The 16,966-nt window shown below is 44.3% G+C and overlaps 1 protein-coding gene across 4 annotated transcripts in view; it reads right to left on the reverse strand.

The window, feature by feature from the left end:
- Sipa1l1 (signal induced proliferation associated 1 like 1) overlaps positions 1 to 16,966 on the reverse strand; it is a 265,544-nt gene that overhangs the window by 238,258 nt on the left and 10,320 nt on the right. Inside the window, exon 3 of one of the 4 annotated variants that reach the window (XM_076921781.1) lies at positions 15,074 to 15,224. The exons of the other annotated variants lie outside the window; for them this stretch is intronic. The gene's annotated coding sequence lies outside the window, so the exon portion shown is untranslated. The remainder of the gene's footprint in view (positions 1 to 15,073; positions 15,225 to 16,966) is intronic. 4 annotated transcript variants of the gene reach the window in all.

Genomic DNA, 16,966 nt, shown 5'->3' on the forward strand with positions numbered 1-16,966 from the left:
CAAGGGAAGAGTTTCTCACATGGCAACACTGAGATATGGCATGTGCCTATACAGCACATTATGACCAGATACACGTCACAGGCTTTTGCTGCCGGGTGCTATTTCCATGCCCTGTCCCACAGTAATACCCTCAACTTACAATGAAATTAAGTCAGAGCTCCTTCCTGCAGGCCAGGTCTCCTATATAGTCAGTCACACCTGCTCTCTGATCAGTTATGAAAACTATGAACCAAATTACAGTTCAGCTACATGATGGAAATCTCATTTAAATGCATATTATCAAAACAAAAATAGTTACATAAGGGGCTAGAAAGAGAAGTTCGTCAGTTGAGAATTCTGGCTACTCTTGCAGAGGACCCAGGTTCAGTTCCCACCACCCACATGACAGCTCACAACCATGTGTAACTCCAGTCCCAGGAGAGCCAAGGCCTCTTGTGTGCTCCTCAGGTACCAGGCACACACTTGCAGACAAACCACTCATGCACATAAAAGAAATATTTTTTAATTACATAAAAGATTAAGAAGTAAAAACCTCTGAATAACTGTGGCTGGAGGAGGGATAGCATCGAGTTAGCTACATCTATAGTCTAATTTTATTCTCAGGAGAAAACAAATACAAGCTATATGTAGAAATCATGTCTCTTTTGAAGTGGACACCACTCAAACCAGTTCATCTAATAAAATACACCTTCTTTTCCTAACACACAACGTTGAAATAGCAATTTTTTTGTTCTCAAACTTAACTTCAGTTTCTAAACGTGCTCATGTTACCACACTGTAATCAAGTTCCACCAATGTAGTATCTGGAGAACTGATCAACTAGCCAGTCATCTCCATGGAAACTTCCTTTAAAACTTGAACTTTAGAACATTTCTTATGTCAGGTCCCAAAGAAACCTGGGACAAGGCTCACTCAGTCCCTGCGGCTCCTCCAGGATCCTCTCACCCCCACCTACCTAAACCTCTCCAGCCAGGTTCTGGGCACCCTTCCCTTCCCCAGCTTCTCTTTCCTGTATGACCCTGCCAGTTCTGCCATGCACACCCTTGGTCCTTCGCTCAGCTCTTGATCCACTTACGGTCTCTCCTCCTCTGGCCTTCTCTCCTCCTCGCTCTTTTCACAGCCCAATCAGTCCAGACTCTTCCAGATGCCTCTGCCTGTTCTCTCCCTCATGTCTACCATAGCCCTTCCCCACGGCCGTGCCTTGAGGCGGCATATCCTCGTTTTCATTCATCTTCTAAGGCAATCACCTAAGGTGGTCTTCATTCATTTTCTCAAGTTCAATGGCAGTTCCTCAAATGCACACATTTAGACAGAACTAATAAAATGCACATGCTTAAACAGAGGAAAACTAAAGAGCATGGGGCAAGGTGGTGCACACCTTTGATCCCAACACTGCAGAGGCAGAGGAGGCAGATCTGAGTTCCAAGCCATGGCTATTTAAAATTTATCAGATAAAACGTATTTCAAGATGTGGAATTGCTCTCTAGATTATCCCAAAGAGGAGCATATGTGTTCCCTCCTGTTGAAGAGCCTTTTAGAGAAGAGGAGCCCTGCCTGACTCTACCATACCAGTTGTGTAATACTGCGTAAGAAACAGAGTTGAACTCACTCCTAGTTAGGCCGATTTCTAAGGCATTTCTCTTTTAGGCCTTTCTAATATGTAATCTTTATTTGCCTTGAATTCTCCAAGTGTCACCATGCCTTTACAAAGTAACAAGGAGGTTCAGAGGTGGTGAGATGGCTCAGCAGACAGAGGCACTTACTGACAACCCCATCAGTCTGGGTTTGATGCCCAGGGCCCACCCGGCAAGAGAGAACCAACTCCTGCAAGTTGTCCTCTGACCTCCACACCAGTGCTAAGGCACACCTCTCCTCCAAATAAATGAAGAGTTTTTAAAGATTTACAAATGACCTTGCGCTCCGACTAACACAAACTTAACTGAGAAGAATTTTAGGATATTGTAGGGTGTCACCTCATTGAGTACATCTCCTTGTGGACTGGTTTAGCTTCGACAACTAGGGTTAGATTAACAGAATATGCTGCTCTTGAGTCCACATCTGAATGACTCTGTGGCATCAAGATGAAAGATCCTCTATCCTCCCTTCCCATCTCACTCCTCCCCAATTAACTCAGTTACCAGACACCCTGAAACTTAGCTGTCTGGCACAGTGGCACTGAAAGGCTTTTAAGCCAGGTCCACATCCAAGTCTGTACCTGCGACTGTCTATGCATTGTTATCATTTAGTCCTCTAGAATAATGGCTTTTTTCATCTGAATCTGACTGAGTTCCTTGTTTATTGCCAAAAAAGCAAAGAGGCTCCAAAAAACACGGCACATATCACAGTTCACTTATTTTCTGTATACAAATGATGACCATGCCATTCCTATAAGGCAATCAATAAACACTAGAGCTAAGAGTCTGTCGCTTCACTAACACAAATCCAAAAAGGTGGCTGCTTTTGCCAAGGCACTTATTCTACATGCCTATTCTCACAGACTACGGCAGGCACGTTCTTCATGCTGGAGATGAACGGTCTGGCGATCCGCCTTCACAGGGCTTGGACTCCAACAGGAAAAGACCACAGTCTAATAAACAGACCTGCTGTCTGGGAGATGTACAGATTACTAAGAAGGGACATGCAGGACTGAAGAAAAAAAGGCAGGAAGGCAGGATAAGAAGATTCAGGGACGCCCTGAGGAATAAGAGGCTCAGGGCAAGAGGACATTACTGTAGAGCAGTGCCTGAGCAGAGATGAAGGAGGTAATTCTTAACTAGGACTGAGCATGAGGGCAATGGCAGGTGTCTTAACAACAGAATTCTCGGGGAGAGAACAGAAGCACTATGTGCAGTGCCCTTCATCTTTGCGGCTTATCTTACATAGAATTCAGACCTTCAGTTAGACACTGCTCAGGGAACTCTTCCCTCAGGATGTTTTGCACAAATTATTCCTTTTATGATTCATTTTTCTCCAAACACAAGAACAGACCATCTAAGTGTTCAGCCAACACATTAAAGATCTTCAAATCAAGGGCAATGCCAAAGACACTCTGTGGGTACTCGGCCTCCTGTGACAGTGCTAGTCTCCCCTCAGAAGGCCCAGCTGTGAAGCCAGCAGCTCCACCAACCAGCTACTCACAGGCTCACCAGTCTGGGCTTCCGAGATGGGGTAATCAATCGCCTTTGCTTTTATCTATTATGCCGTCTATTTAGCGGGTACTGGGTAGCACACGCCATCAAGTACGCAGGTGGAGGTCAAAGGACAGCCTGCAGGAGGTAGCTTCCTCTCTCCACCATGTAGGACCATCAAATTCAAGTCATCATGCTTGGACCCTTTATCCATTGAACTAGCCCTACCCCCCCCCCAAAAAAAAAGAATAATTTCTAAGTCTCTCCTAGAGCTAACTCCATTTTAGGAAAATAAAAATTAGGTAACTGACCACATGTGCTATTACACCATCCCAACATTCTATGAGCACATGCATCACCACAAACATACATTAATTTACTCCTCTAGTAACAGCAATGAACTTGCAGTGGCCCACTGAGAAGTCTCAGCTCTGTGATTAAAAGGAGTCCACAGCCTTGGCCACCAAGGGCTAAGGAGCCTGCAGTTGCTCTTATCTTTGGCCCCAATACCAGCATGCTCTTAGCAGACTAACAGAACTAAGCTACAGAAGGTTTAAGCACTTGAGAGCACTGCTCCCTGCTATAAAAATGTTTCTTTAAAAGGTACTTACACTCTTACATTTCTGTAATCAGTGCATGATTTCCAGGAGGCACTATAAGGAACACTGGTTATGCCAGCACCCAGCACCCAGGGTCACCTTTGCCCCATTTCCCCTCATTTCATAACTGCAAAGCTCACCTTCTCAAAACAGAACTTAAAAATGGAATTGAGGGAGTTAGTTTATGCTTCCTACCTTCATTGTTCCATAGGACCAGCAGACTCCATCCCCCCCCCCCCCCACACACACACACACACTTTGTGGGAGTCATTCAAAACAGTCACAAGGAGAAGCAGCAAGGTGGCTGGCTGGCCAAATGTACAATGGCCACTGGGCTCAAATGAGAAGAGTCCAGCTTCAGTGTCCCATTTGGGGCACCCTGACCAATGCAGCTCCAACATAGGCTATCTGCACAATGGCTCCTGTCAACGAGTCTTAGAAACTCCGCCTGCAGTCCCTTTCATTTTATTTTACTTTATTCTGAAAGAGTTTCACTCAATAGCCTTGGCTGGCCTCTATGTATGAAACCCAGATGGCCTCAAACTCACAGAATCTACCTGCCCCTGGCCCTGGCCCTGGCCCTGGCCCTGGCCCTGGCCCTGGCCCCGGCCCCGGCCCTGCCTCTAGAATACTGAAATTCATGGTGTGCAACACTACTCCCAGCCAGACTCTTTTTTTAGCCCTCCGACCACTTTCCTAAAGTATCTATCTCCCTTAATAACTTACCTTGTCTACCCTGGGTAGATCCTGGTGCCTGCAACTGAGATCCCTGACCACATGTGTAGTGAATGCTCTTCCCACCACCTCCACACATGAAGAACTGAGACGACAGAAGCACACGGGACATGCCTCTCTAACTCGGGTCTTTGTCTAAACCCAGGGCTCAAATCTACAGCAGCACTTTAGATCTTTCCTTATATGTACTTTCTCATAAATTTCATCACCTCTGCCATGCAGGGAGAAGAAAATGGTTTTTGTCTAACTAATTTTCTATCAATAAAGAGCGTGGTGAGAGCAACTTGGCAAGACATATGAGAACAGGATACAGTAAGCATCACTCCCTGCACCTCTCCAAGTTTATGAAGAATCCTGCAGAGTTAGGTAGCACTTTCGGAACCTTCCCAAGTAGCAGGCACGGTGATCTAATGCTTATGTGTGCCAAGTGATCAGCACTTCGTGCCAAGACATAACTTACTTCCTTAGGCGGCTGTGAACTTCCTGCTCATTCCCCTAGCCCTCAGGGAAAAGATAATCATGTAACCACTGACACAGCAGACAACTAAAACCTGACACTATTACCTCACACCAAAGGCAGACTGAAAGTACCAGGGAGCAGCCACACACCTTCAAACTCTCTTCTTAGCACAGAGCAATCAAGTTCTACGGCATCAGTTAGCAGAGCCAGGAAAAAGAGTCGGCTGTTACTGACACTGTTCTGTGAAACACCAACCAACTCCTACAAAGGACACTTGATGTCTCTGAGAAAGGAATTCTTCTGTACTATCAAATAGCTGAGTATTTTTCAAGGGATGGATACTCAAAAACAACCTTCCTAAAAGGAAGGTTACAAATTTCTTACAAATTTCCAGAGCCTGTGACACTCCTGCAGAAGGTTCAAGGCTCTCCAACTAGAAAAAGTAGGTGTTTAATTCAACAGGAAGCAGACGTGAGTGCACGCTGCTAAGGTTAGTCCACCCCAGCTCAGGGAGGGATGGCCCTCAGAGCAGCTGCCTTTTTTCTGAGGAAGATGTTCCCCAAACCTGCTGACCCAAACTGCTTTCATCATAGACCACCGGCCATTTAGCTCTGATAACAAAAAGAACGAGAGTGCTCCACTACCCACAAAACAAGGCAAGCGATATGAGACAAGAACTCTTAAACTTGTAAGAAACAACTGGCTGTTATGATTAATGTGTGTACCATATGTGACCCGTTGGCTGTCTAAATGGCTCGATGGGTCAAGAAATTCAGTATTTCCAGGACAGACATGACACACTAGCCTACTGTGAATGTTTTCCTTCATTTGTATCTTATCTTTATGACCTAATCTTAACCAGCCTTTTAAAAATATTTATTTATTCAATTTTATATGTGTATGCCTGAATGTATGTGCACCATAGGAGCCCCTGGTTGTCAGAAGAGAAATGAGATCCCCTAAAGTGGATTACAGATAATCGTGAGCCACCATGTGGGTGCTGGGAACCAAACCTGGGTTCTCTCCAAGAGCAGCACAAGCTAGTAACCACTGAGCCATCTCTCTAGCCTCCACCTTAATCCTATCTCAAGCTTCAGGACAAGATGCCCATTTATTAATAACATCAAAATGAAAAATATGCAGTACCACAGAGATTCCTGATGCTGCTGTGGAGACAAAACCTGCACTTGTAGATCCCCCTCCCCAGTAAGTGACAAAGAGCTTATTAAATAGTTCACAAAGCTAAACATACACAGTTTAAAGGGCTGTTCAGTGTGTGCAGATCACATCCTCCCATTAGTTTGGCATTCAAATGGCCTTTTTCACAGCACAGCTGGAATTCCAGCACCACATTGGAGTGGGGGCATGAGACATTTGACAACAATGCACGATTTCTGAATACACAATTGCCAAAAACAACTGATAGAATGAAAAATGTTTACACTGCTTAGCCTGCTGCATCCTGCAACTTTACCACAGCCTTGGCTGAGTGCATCCACGTGCACACACACATACACACTCACAGAGTATGCATCATCAGTCCATACAGAACCAATAATCATTCCACGTGAAACACTGGCTCAGAGTGTAAACTATCTGTGTTTAAACTGCAGTGTTTTCACTGTCCATACACTTTCCTGCTTCTTCAGAAATATGACAGTTTAAATTACAGAAAACAAAGACTTTTCATATTTTTCCCAATGTTATTCTTAGCATTTAAGTATCAAATTTGTGTATCTGTGGATTGTACTGAGTTAGCAAGTTTGATTTTACTGCAGTCTGAGATGCTGTCATGTTAATCCTTGTCATTCTGAGTGGATTTGGAAGCACCTAGATGGCACAACTCTGGGCACATCCTGAGCTGTCTCACTGACCAGCCTGAATGTGGGTGGCACCATCTCATAGACTGGGATCCTGAACTCAATGCTGGAGCGGGGCTGGGCACCAGCACGGGATGCAGCACAACCCTCGCCTGTGCCTTCCTGCCCAGGAAGGATGTATTAAGCTGCCTCTGTCAGGCACTTGTCACACCAACAAGACACTAACCAGCACAGCTGCTGTCCTGAGTGTCAGGGAAAGCAGATGAAGTGTTGCTTGGGACTAGGACAGAATTCTCAACAGTGTCTGAAACTGCCCTAAACAGTTTTAGCAGTCTGTGCTATGAATTGCTGTCAACTGGTACTCTCATCTCTGATACTGTAAAATCAGGGTTACTGGTCAACTCTGAAAAACTGAGGACATGCTTGCCCTATAATATCAAATACTAAGCCAAGAGTAGAAATGTCCAGAATGGGCAGATTTGTATAAACAGAAAGCACATTAATGTCTGCTTAGTGCTGCGGGGATAAGGGACAGGTGTGAAAGGCACTGAAGACACTGGCCTGTACAAGCATGTGACGCGCTTATTAGTAGCTGCTTTAAAGCCAGCTCCCCAGCCGCCCTGCTTTTCTCCGCCTCTTTAGAAGCCGCCCCTCTTCTGTCTATCGGCATTATTTGCACCCATACATCCAACCAGAATTTGGTTATTTGGGGATTCCCTCACCTCTTTTTATATATCTGATGGCCTTGAAAACATGCCACCTTTTAGAAAATGTAGGTCACCAGAACCTTACAGAACTTCAATTATGATTGAATCACAAAAACAAAATGGCCACTTTAACCCAACTTCTCAGTACAAATCAGCCCACTTTTCAGAATTACTAGTAAGTTAGGCTTCTCATCAGATGTGTCCATATATAGGAGATTTATGGGTTGCCATTTTCACAAACATAAAGATACTGCAATACGCCATCCATAAACTCTATGCCAGATTTTAATCTATTTGTAGTTCAGGGTGCATTTAAAACTAGGTTCTAGGAACACAGCATTCCAAAATGCTCAGGCCTAGCCTTCAAAGCTTAGTGAAAGAAACAAAACACAAGATTTTAATCTATCCTGTCAAATCCTGCCTGGGTTTCCTCCATCTGACACTCAGACTATTTTACCGATCAGTTGATCTTAACCTCACAGACATGGATTGGTCTTTGGGAACCTGTGGCACCACGCCCAGCACATAGGACAGCTTCACCTGAGGAGTGGGTGGGTTAAAGAACTCAGGAGCAAGGAGAAACAAATACTTCCCAAACAGAGCCCAGCCTCCCTCTTCACCCGTTATCTAACATGAAACCAAGAGATGTCCAAACTAACCCTTCATTGCTCTCTTTCCTCCTCCACCCATCAGCTCAAGTACCCTGTGGCTACACTTCCCCACCTGGAACCTGAGGACAAGCATGGGGCTTCATTTCTTCTCCACAATATTGCTTCTCCTCCTTCACCTTTTCAATCATCTGAGTGATAGTTATTCACCATCACTGTCCCCTTTTCAAAAGTAAGACCACAGAGTGCAATGGAACTCAGTCTATGACTAACAATGTCTGGGTGGCCCTGCCCCTAACACAGAATACTGAGACTCAGACAAGCACCTTAGCCACTAACTACATCCATTTCTAAATCTAAACTATAAAGTGAAAACACCTAGATTTGATAGGTATCAAATTTTGTGAAAAACGCTAGTTTATAAGAGGCTTGATGTTATGTGCCAGGGTATGTGTGCATTTGTTTAAAAAATGTTTCTCTGCTGCCCTCCCCACAACTTAAAGCTCTCCTAACCTTAAACCTGGACAGACTAAAACTATTAAAATTGCCTCACACTCTGTCCTCAAGAGATGACTCTGCTTTTCATCTCCAGAAGAGGTCAACTAAAATGAGTATTTGACAAAAGACTCCAGGCCTTCAGAAACCACTTCACCAAGATTTAGAATGCATGTGCTCCTCAGAATCACCTCACAGAGAAATCTATCAGCCCTGTTCCTGCTTCTGTAAGGTTCCTCATGTTTGTCTTCCAGAGAACTCAGGCAGCTGCCTAAAGTCACCCCAACAAAATTTTTCTGGAGACACCTTCCCTTTTCCCCACCAAACAGCAGCTCAAAGCTCCCTTTTTACTGGACAAAGCTCTGGGTTTGCTTGTTCAGGAGCCATTTTTAGTCAGGAAGCATGGGAATGGAATGCTGGGCTTTGGGGTAGTACAAGGACCACAGCTTTTTTCTTCATCTTTTCCTACACTTTCCAAACTTCCCACGTGGCCTTGTACTGTTTTCATGACAAGAGAAAGCAAGGCAGGGCACTCAGACGGGCTCCCTGGTCTGACTTCCTTAGGGCTCTTCATGAGCATCTTGAGGACACGAGACCTGCACACATCTCACCCGCAGCCCACACCTGCACAAGCGGCTCAATACATGTTGAGTGAATAATATTAGGCAAAGTCTGATTTGGGAGACAGACAGTGAAGTGATCAAGCTGGGTGTGCACATGGTAACTCCTTAAGGGATGTGGGTCGTTACCCTTCTACAGCCTTTGAGAGGTAGAAAGGCTGCTCTCCACAGTAAGCAGTCAACAGAAGCCTTCCACTCAAGACTCAGCACCTCCTCAGAGAATTCACTGGTCCATTCTTGGTACACCAAAAGCAGGACTGTAAACATCTTGCTACAAAATGGAGCGCCAGGAATTGAATTTATTAAATCATGTGGGGCTCTCTGCCATGCAGAAGGCACATCGTGGACCTGTTCGGCCACCAAAGTTTAACGATAACCTCAAAAATTAATCTTTATTCCTATGATCAAATAAGGCTAAATACTAAAGCAAACAAAGGATTAAGATAACAGCATGACAGACTTGTTATTAAACTACCAAAAAGCCTTATAGAACAGCCCAAAGCAGAAAATCTCCAGGAATGACTTAACATGGAAAAAAGTCTTAAGCATTTGCTTGGGAGAAGTAACCCACAAGTAAGATGTACAAGGAGGCACACTGTACTCCGCAAACAAGTGGAACTGAGGCTGAGCAGAAATTTATAGGTGAAAAGTCGCTGCTTCCTCCCCAAAGCCAGCCTGTGCTGTGTCCTTTCTCACTGTCCCCAGCCTGTGCTGTGTCCTTTCTCACTGTCCCCAACCTGTGCTGTGTCCTTTCTCACTGCACCCAGCCTGTGCTGTCCTTTCTCACTGCACCCAGCCTGTGCTGTCCTTTCTCACTGCACCCAGCCTGTGCTGTCCTTTTTCACTGCACCACATGCTATGGTTTCAGTTCTGTTTGAGGAACCGAGAGCTCCTTTCCTAGAAGCCAGGGCCATGTTTACACCTGGTTTTGTCTTCTCAGTTCCTTCACTTCCACTGGCCCCTGCATACTTCCATACACTTCCTATGTTGCTAACAGGCCCCTGGGCTCTTTAAAGACATTCACTTCAAAATAAAGCAGATGCTGAGTTGACATAAAAGGTGGAAGTCAATACAAGATGCAGGACAGCAGCCACAGCACATCCACAATGCAAATGAGGAAGCAAGCATTCCAGCTCCAGTCAAGTAGAGGTGCTGCCTCTTTCCTGGCTCCCCTGGGCTAAGAAGAGAAAGTTTTCTGGAGGAAAAAAAAAAATCTGTACTTATTACGAATTTTGTGAAGATTTAAACTTGCTTCACCACAACTATAAATATTTACATTCCACCTAGCTGCTCATACTAGAAACTGTGCAACCTGACGCCGTGGCTTCTGCACTGTGGAGAGGTCCACTGTGAGGCTGCCCAGCCCCCACTCTGTGAACTCAGAAGGCATTCAGTGACTCCAACCTTGACTCCCTGAAGAGAAGAAATTCAATACTGTACCCAAGACCTTTCTCTAGAAATTTGAGATATTTGCTCTCTTAACCTTCTACCTAAAAGTTCATTGCAATGCCCGAGTTTCCTTGCTGAAGCCAGCAGCAGGAGATGAGGGGAAAAACCATTCCTGCTAAGCAGTGAGTGTACAGAAGCCAGTCAAGGACCCTAGCCTTCCTCAGACAGCACAGGCTCCCCATCTCCTGTGTCACTGTATCCATCTCAAAAGAAATTTCATGAGGTAAGTACAGAATCTAACATAGGACAAACCTGTTGATGGAGTTTGGTGAAAGATATTAACTGTGGAGGTCACACTGGCACACCGAAGTCCCACACCAAGTTGGGAGTGAAGGAACACAAAAAGGTGACTCATATGACAACTCTGCGAACTGGTCATCAGCAATGATTTAAAAAACAAAAACTGTGGAACAACACAAACTAATTATGAACTACATTCCTGGATGAAACCCACACCAGGAAGACTGCCTTTTACTGGAGAAATGGGTGTGGAGTGTATTTCACCAGCATGAACTAGTGTTTAAAACAAATTACTAGCTTAGCTGACTGGGTGGTCACAACTACCCTATTATACATAGACAGACTTTCTGGCATTTCCAACAGGAAAATACATTGTACTCACACAGCCAAAAGACACTGGGACAACTGTATTCCCAAGTGACAGCTGCATGCTGCAATATAGCTGTTGCAGTGCATGCTGATAAGGAGGAATCCTACCACCTGAATTCAGCAGCCTGGTCCCCATTCACAGGGCTAAGGTGTATCCTGTAGGCCTGTTAGAAAGGTTACGAATAATGAAACATGAAGTGGCTCCTCAACCATCTCGTCAATGTTAGTTCTATGACTAGGAAGCAACAGGCTCCTGCCGTGAAGCAACAGAACACTAGGTGGCTCCTTTTCAGGCAAAAAATTAGTAAGGATAAAACACATAGCAACAAGCCCTACACCAAGCAAGTCAGTAAACAGCAGGCTGACACATCCGCCAGTCAAGAATGAATGCCTAAGTACTTGCTCCTCTGGGGTGAATAAAGAAACACACAAAATGAGGAAAGGTCCCTATCTCTAAGAAAGTATACCTGGAAAAAAAATCAGAGGGCTTTTCTTGCCAGCTGAATCCCCCTCTAGGCCCTATGTCCTAAGCAGACAAAACCAAAAGCCTTATCTACATGGTCTTACTGCACAAATACAATAAATCCAGCAATTCAATGAGATGCACAGGGGCTCTCAGGCCTAAGATATCAACTCACTGAGAAGTTGCCAAGTGACTTGTCAGACGCTTCAATGTGAACTTTCAAGGTGGAAATGGAAGGTATGTGTACTTACAGTGCCTGTCAGGTGATTCTGACACTCCACTGTGGAGAACTACTAACCCAAACGACCCTCGACGTGGAGTCTGAATGTCCCTTATATTATTAGTCTTGTCCAAGATGGGCTCTCAGGAGTGAGTGCCTATTGCTCCTGCAGGTAACTCTACTGGAAAAGACCTTTGTGATACACAAGCATCTGTCCTTACTCTCATCGTTCTACCTTAGGGACTCTATACTACTACACGCTTGGATTTTTAAGAATATGACAGAGCAGAATGAATTCCAAAGAGAGAAGAACTCAGGGTGAGCCATAGTTTCCAAGAAGTTCTCACTGAAGAGGTGGGTCTTACAGCATGGGAAAGTTCCACATTCAACTAGAGTTCAAGCTGGGAGTGGTGGGACACACCTATCGTCCCAGCATTCCACAGGCAGTGGAAAGATGAGGAGGAGTTTGAGGCCAGCCTGGGTTACATCACAAGGAGTTGAAAGCAAAGCAGGCTGCTTGTGACTATGCATACTTTTTAATCTAAAGAAAAGTAAACCTGAAAATACAACTAAATGGACAACAGACAAAGGTTTAAAGGAACCAGAATGGTTGTTCCAGGGGAGAAGAAAAGCCCAGCATATAAGAGTAAAGACAACCTAGTCAAAGATAAGCAGGAAAGGAAAGAGGCAACAAGCCAGTCACAAAAGGAGTGTGGGCTTGGTGCAGACAACACTGCAGACATTAACTGCAGGGTAACATGTGCCACATTAGAGTCAGAACTGCACACTGGTTGCCAAGGAGACTGCCCCGGTCACTCAGATATAAAGATGAAGAGTTGGCTCTGAGGTGGCAGGAAAACAAAGAGAAAATGCTGAGAACAGGAACCCATTCGCAGGGGAAAGAGCAAGGTGGACCACTAAGTGAAGGACGAGAAGGCTCAATGACTCTGAGAGGAATGTGAAAAACTCCACAGCCCCAAATGTCACTCTGTCCCGCATCCTGTCACTCTGCCCCGCATCCGCAGTGCACCTGACAGCTCTGCCCTTTTTTCTGGTCCCAGCATAGGCTGCAGTTTCTGCATGCTCACAGAGGGACTCTGTACTTTTGATTCTATAACAATACTGCCACAAGGGACAGTGTTTACAAAAATAATGTGCTTTAGGCACATGTGGTGACACAACATTTAAACTCAGCACTCTGGAGGCAGAGGCAGATGGAGTGAATCAGAGGCCATCCTGGGCTACAAGGAAGCTCAGGATAGCCAGAGTTACCTAGTAAGGCCTGTATGAATGAATGAATGAACAAATAAAATGATAATAAGAAGTGCTTTGATGGAGCTGGGGGGGGGGAATATATTAAGAAGTGCTTTGATGGAGTCTGGAGGCCTGTGCCAGTCAGCACACACCAAACAGCACATGCCTCCATTTACAGGAAACACACAGATAGGCAAGTCTACAGAGAAGTCCTCGTGCTGGGGAGAATGGGGAGAGATGAGGGAAAATAGGGAGTGACTTTGTGCAAATGGGTTTTGAGGTCTTTTCTAGCTGATAAAAAATGTTCTATTTGTTTATGGAAAGAGATAGTCACACAACTCTACAAATATCATCAAAAAGTGCTAACTTGGACAGTTCAAGTGGGAATACAGGACAATAAGAGATGTTGCAAACACGCCATAAGGAAAGCCTTCCAGAACACATAAATAAGCACTGTACCTGCAGGCACTTAGACAGCATGGCAGGAACTACCACACACAAGCTACAGTAACAACTCTGTTACTCTAAGTCAGCTCCTTATAAGGCAGAAAAAAGCATGGAAAAGATGGGAAGGTTTAAACATGGGTCCCTTTACAACTGCTTTAAATCCTTTAATATATGCTCCATAAATAGAAAGGTTTGAGGGTTTTCCGTAACTGTGGTAATATTACATAGTATACCAATAGTTTCTTGGAAACTGAAACAAAGTAATATACAGTAAGCTGAATCCAGGAAAAACAGACTATGGACCTCAACAATTACTAAGCAAATAAATGGACCCATCTTATAAATTTGAGAATGTAGGACTGGAGAGATGGTTCAGTGGTTAAGAGCACTGGCAGCTCTTCCAGAGGACATAGGTTCAATTCCCAGCAACCACATGGCGGCTCACAACTGTTTGTATCTGTAGTTCCAACGGATTTGACATCCTCATATAGGCATACACCTACCTACCTGTAAAAAAAAAAATATTTGAAGATGTAACCAAAAGCCTATCAAAAAAATTTTCTTGCTTGACAGATACCAGAGAGCACCAAAATAATTTCTGCCTCCAAGACAACTTACCTAAAAACAGTTGTAGCCATTCCATGCTGTCCCTTATCATTAAAGCCATTCCTCCTCTTCCACTCAACACAATTCAACAATAGTAACATGCTATGTGACCAGAACCTCTGAGGTAGGAAGTAGGAACTTAAGGGTTTTTTTGGAAAGTCAGCTGGACGGTGTTTTGCTACGGCAAACACGTGAAGGAACGTTTCGCTGAAGCAGACACAGGGAAGAGGATGTTCTGCTAAAGCAAACATGTGATGAAGGAGTCTTTGCTAAAAACATGCATGTATTGGTCCGCCTTGCATTGCATAGTTAAGCTCCAGTTGTTGGGACTCTGTGGACTTGGGTGATTGGATGCACGTGTTGAGGCAAGGCATGTGGAGGACACATGATGTTTGGAAGGATGAAAAAGGACTAGCAGAGTGATGGAGACAAAGCTTGGCTTGCTGGTACAGCTAGCTGTCCAACGCTTCTGGGTCTTATGTCTTCGCTGATCTTTGCTTCCCTGAGAGAGGCAAGGTAGAGAACTTCTCCTGGTGTTCCTGCTGGTCCCTCCTGCTGAGGCTGAGGCCTGGCTGTCTCAGCTAAGTAGTGCCACTGCTACTGATCCCAATTCTACCAAACTGGACTGCTGGTGTATCAGTGAAATGTTTGTGAGTGGATCAGGCTGCCGCTGCTAACCTGTGAACTGAACTGCGGATTTCCAGACAACACAAACAGGAGTTATTCCAAAGAACCTTTCTAAACAGGTCCACTTTCCCTGTATCCTTTGGGCAGTGGGCTACAAGGGAGGTTAAGGAGTTTAAGAACCATCATTAAAAATAAGGTTTGAAAAAAATTAAAGTTACAAAGGTACCTTTCATCTGTGGGCACACACAGTAATGCCCAGTAGAATCTTGATGGTGTAAGCCTGTAGTCCTAGATATTCAGGAAGATACATGGAAAAATCCCAAGGTCTGCCTGGGGTACACAGAGAGTTCAAGTCCAGCATGACTGATGCTCAAACCCTGAGGACAACAACAAGCATCACCGTAGTTTATGGTCAGACCATGATGAATGCATCCAACCTAGGAAGAGCATTAGTCTCAATCCAAAACTGCCCCCAAAGAACCAAGAACCATGACCAACCTCTTATCTAAAGCCACAGACAACTACTGGGAAGGTTTTTTTTTAAAGTTTGTTTTATGTGTAAGATGTGTGCCTGAGTATTAGTATGTTTAACCCATTGTGTGCAGGATCCCATAGACATCAAAAGAGAGCATCTGATCCCCTGGAATTGGGATTGGGAGCAGTTGGGAGTTGCCATGTGAGTGCTGGGAGCTGAACCAAATCCTCTGCAAAAGCTGTAAGAACTATTAACTTCTGAGCCACCTCTCCCACCCCAAGGGAAGACATCAACTATAAAGAAAGACACTTCTTCACAGCTTCCTCTAAGGAAACACAGCTAATACATTCAAAATGCTATGTATCAAAATATAAGACTGGTATTTTCAACATCTTTATTTGATCTCAAATTTTAAAGCAATAGGTCCAAACACATTTTACATGTCATCTGCCCCCCAAAAAACAAAGTATAGTAATTGAAAAAAAAGAAACCTAACTAGCAATATATAATTAGGTATTCTGAACTGAGAAACACTAATAAACCTGCCCTATTAGATCATCAACTATTTGTAAAAGAACTGGCTTCAACATAAATGTAAGCAGTGAATTAATCCACTGGCTGTGTTTCTTTACCTTATGCTAGTCCCCAATAACCACACAGAGAAACCAAAATTTATTTAAAAATGCACCTGAATAGCTGAACAGTTAAATGATCTACCTTAACCTCCTATGCTAATCTGGCTGTCTCCCAGCCCATCCAACGATATTTGCATATTATTATTAACCTGGTTCTTTGGGCTTCAGGTGTGTTTCTGTGATCTCTCTCCATACCGGTTCTTCATGGCTTCAATTCCTCCATCTTCCTTGCTGATCTGATCTGATCTCCCTCTCTCCCTCTCTCCTTCCTCTGGCTGGTGGACTTCCTCCCCTGTTCTCTATTCTGCCCAGCCAATGGGTGATTAGCATTTATTCATAAGACAGAGAGTAAACGGTAAGAATTGTTTACCCAAACCTAAGACAGTAGATTCTTGGAACAAGTATTACAATGCTGTGTTCTGATTGAAATGAGATATGAGGGCAGAGAAATCAGCATGTGAATAACACAACAGTAGACTTTACACAATGTACAAAAACATTATGCCTACAACTATTAACTTACCCAGCTTATGAAGCCTAAAATAATAAATAATACATTTTCCCAATATAGTATCTTTCCATTTGAATGAAGTTACTCTGGTCAAAGCTATGTTTAAGAGAGAGAAATCTGCACCAAACTCCCTAAATAGCCTCCCTGATTTTATGCACAAGGAAGCTCTCTGACAGCCTGGGAAGGCAGGAAGCTGTCTAGGACTCAAGAATGGATCCAGGAGAAACCTCGCACCAGCCACAGTACATGCTAGCCCACAAGCTAAGTGGTTCCAGACATCCCAAAGTCAGTAGAAAGACAGTAGTCAAGTCTTCCCAGAAACAAGACAGCCTTTCCTGCCTTCATTTATCTCCAAAATTCTGAGAAGGGTAGCTACTTCCCCATTTCACAGATAAGGAAACCCAAGTTCATGAGTGCTGAGAGACCAGCCCACTGCCTACTTGACGTCAACAGGCATCACATACACAACATGTACAAATCAACTCCCAACTGGAACTC

Source organism: Arvicanthis niloticus, chromosome 23 (genome assembly GCF_011762505.2).
Source record: "Arvicanthis niloticus isolate mArvNil1 chromosome 23, mArvNil1.pat.X, whole genome shotgun sequence".
NCBI lineage: Eukaryota > Metazoa > Chordata > Mammalia > Rodentia > Muridae > Arvicanthis > Arvicanthis niloticus.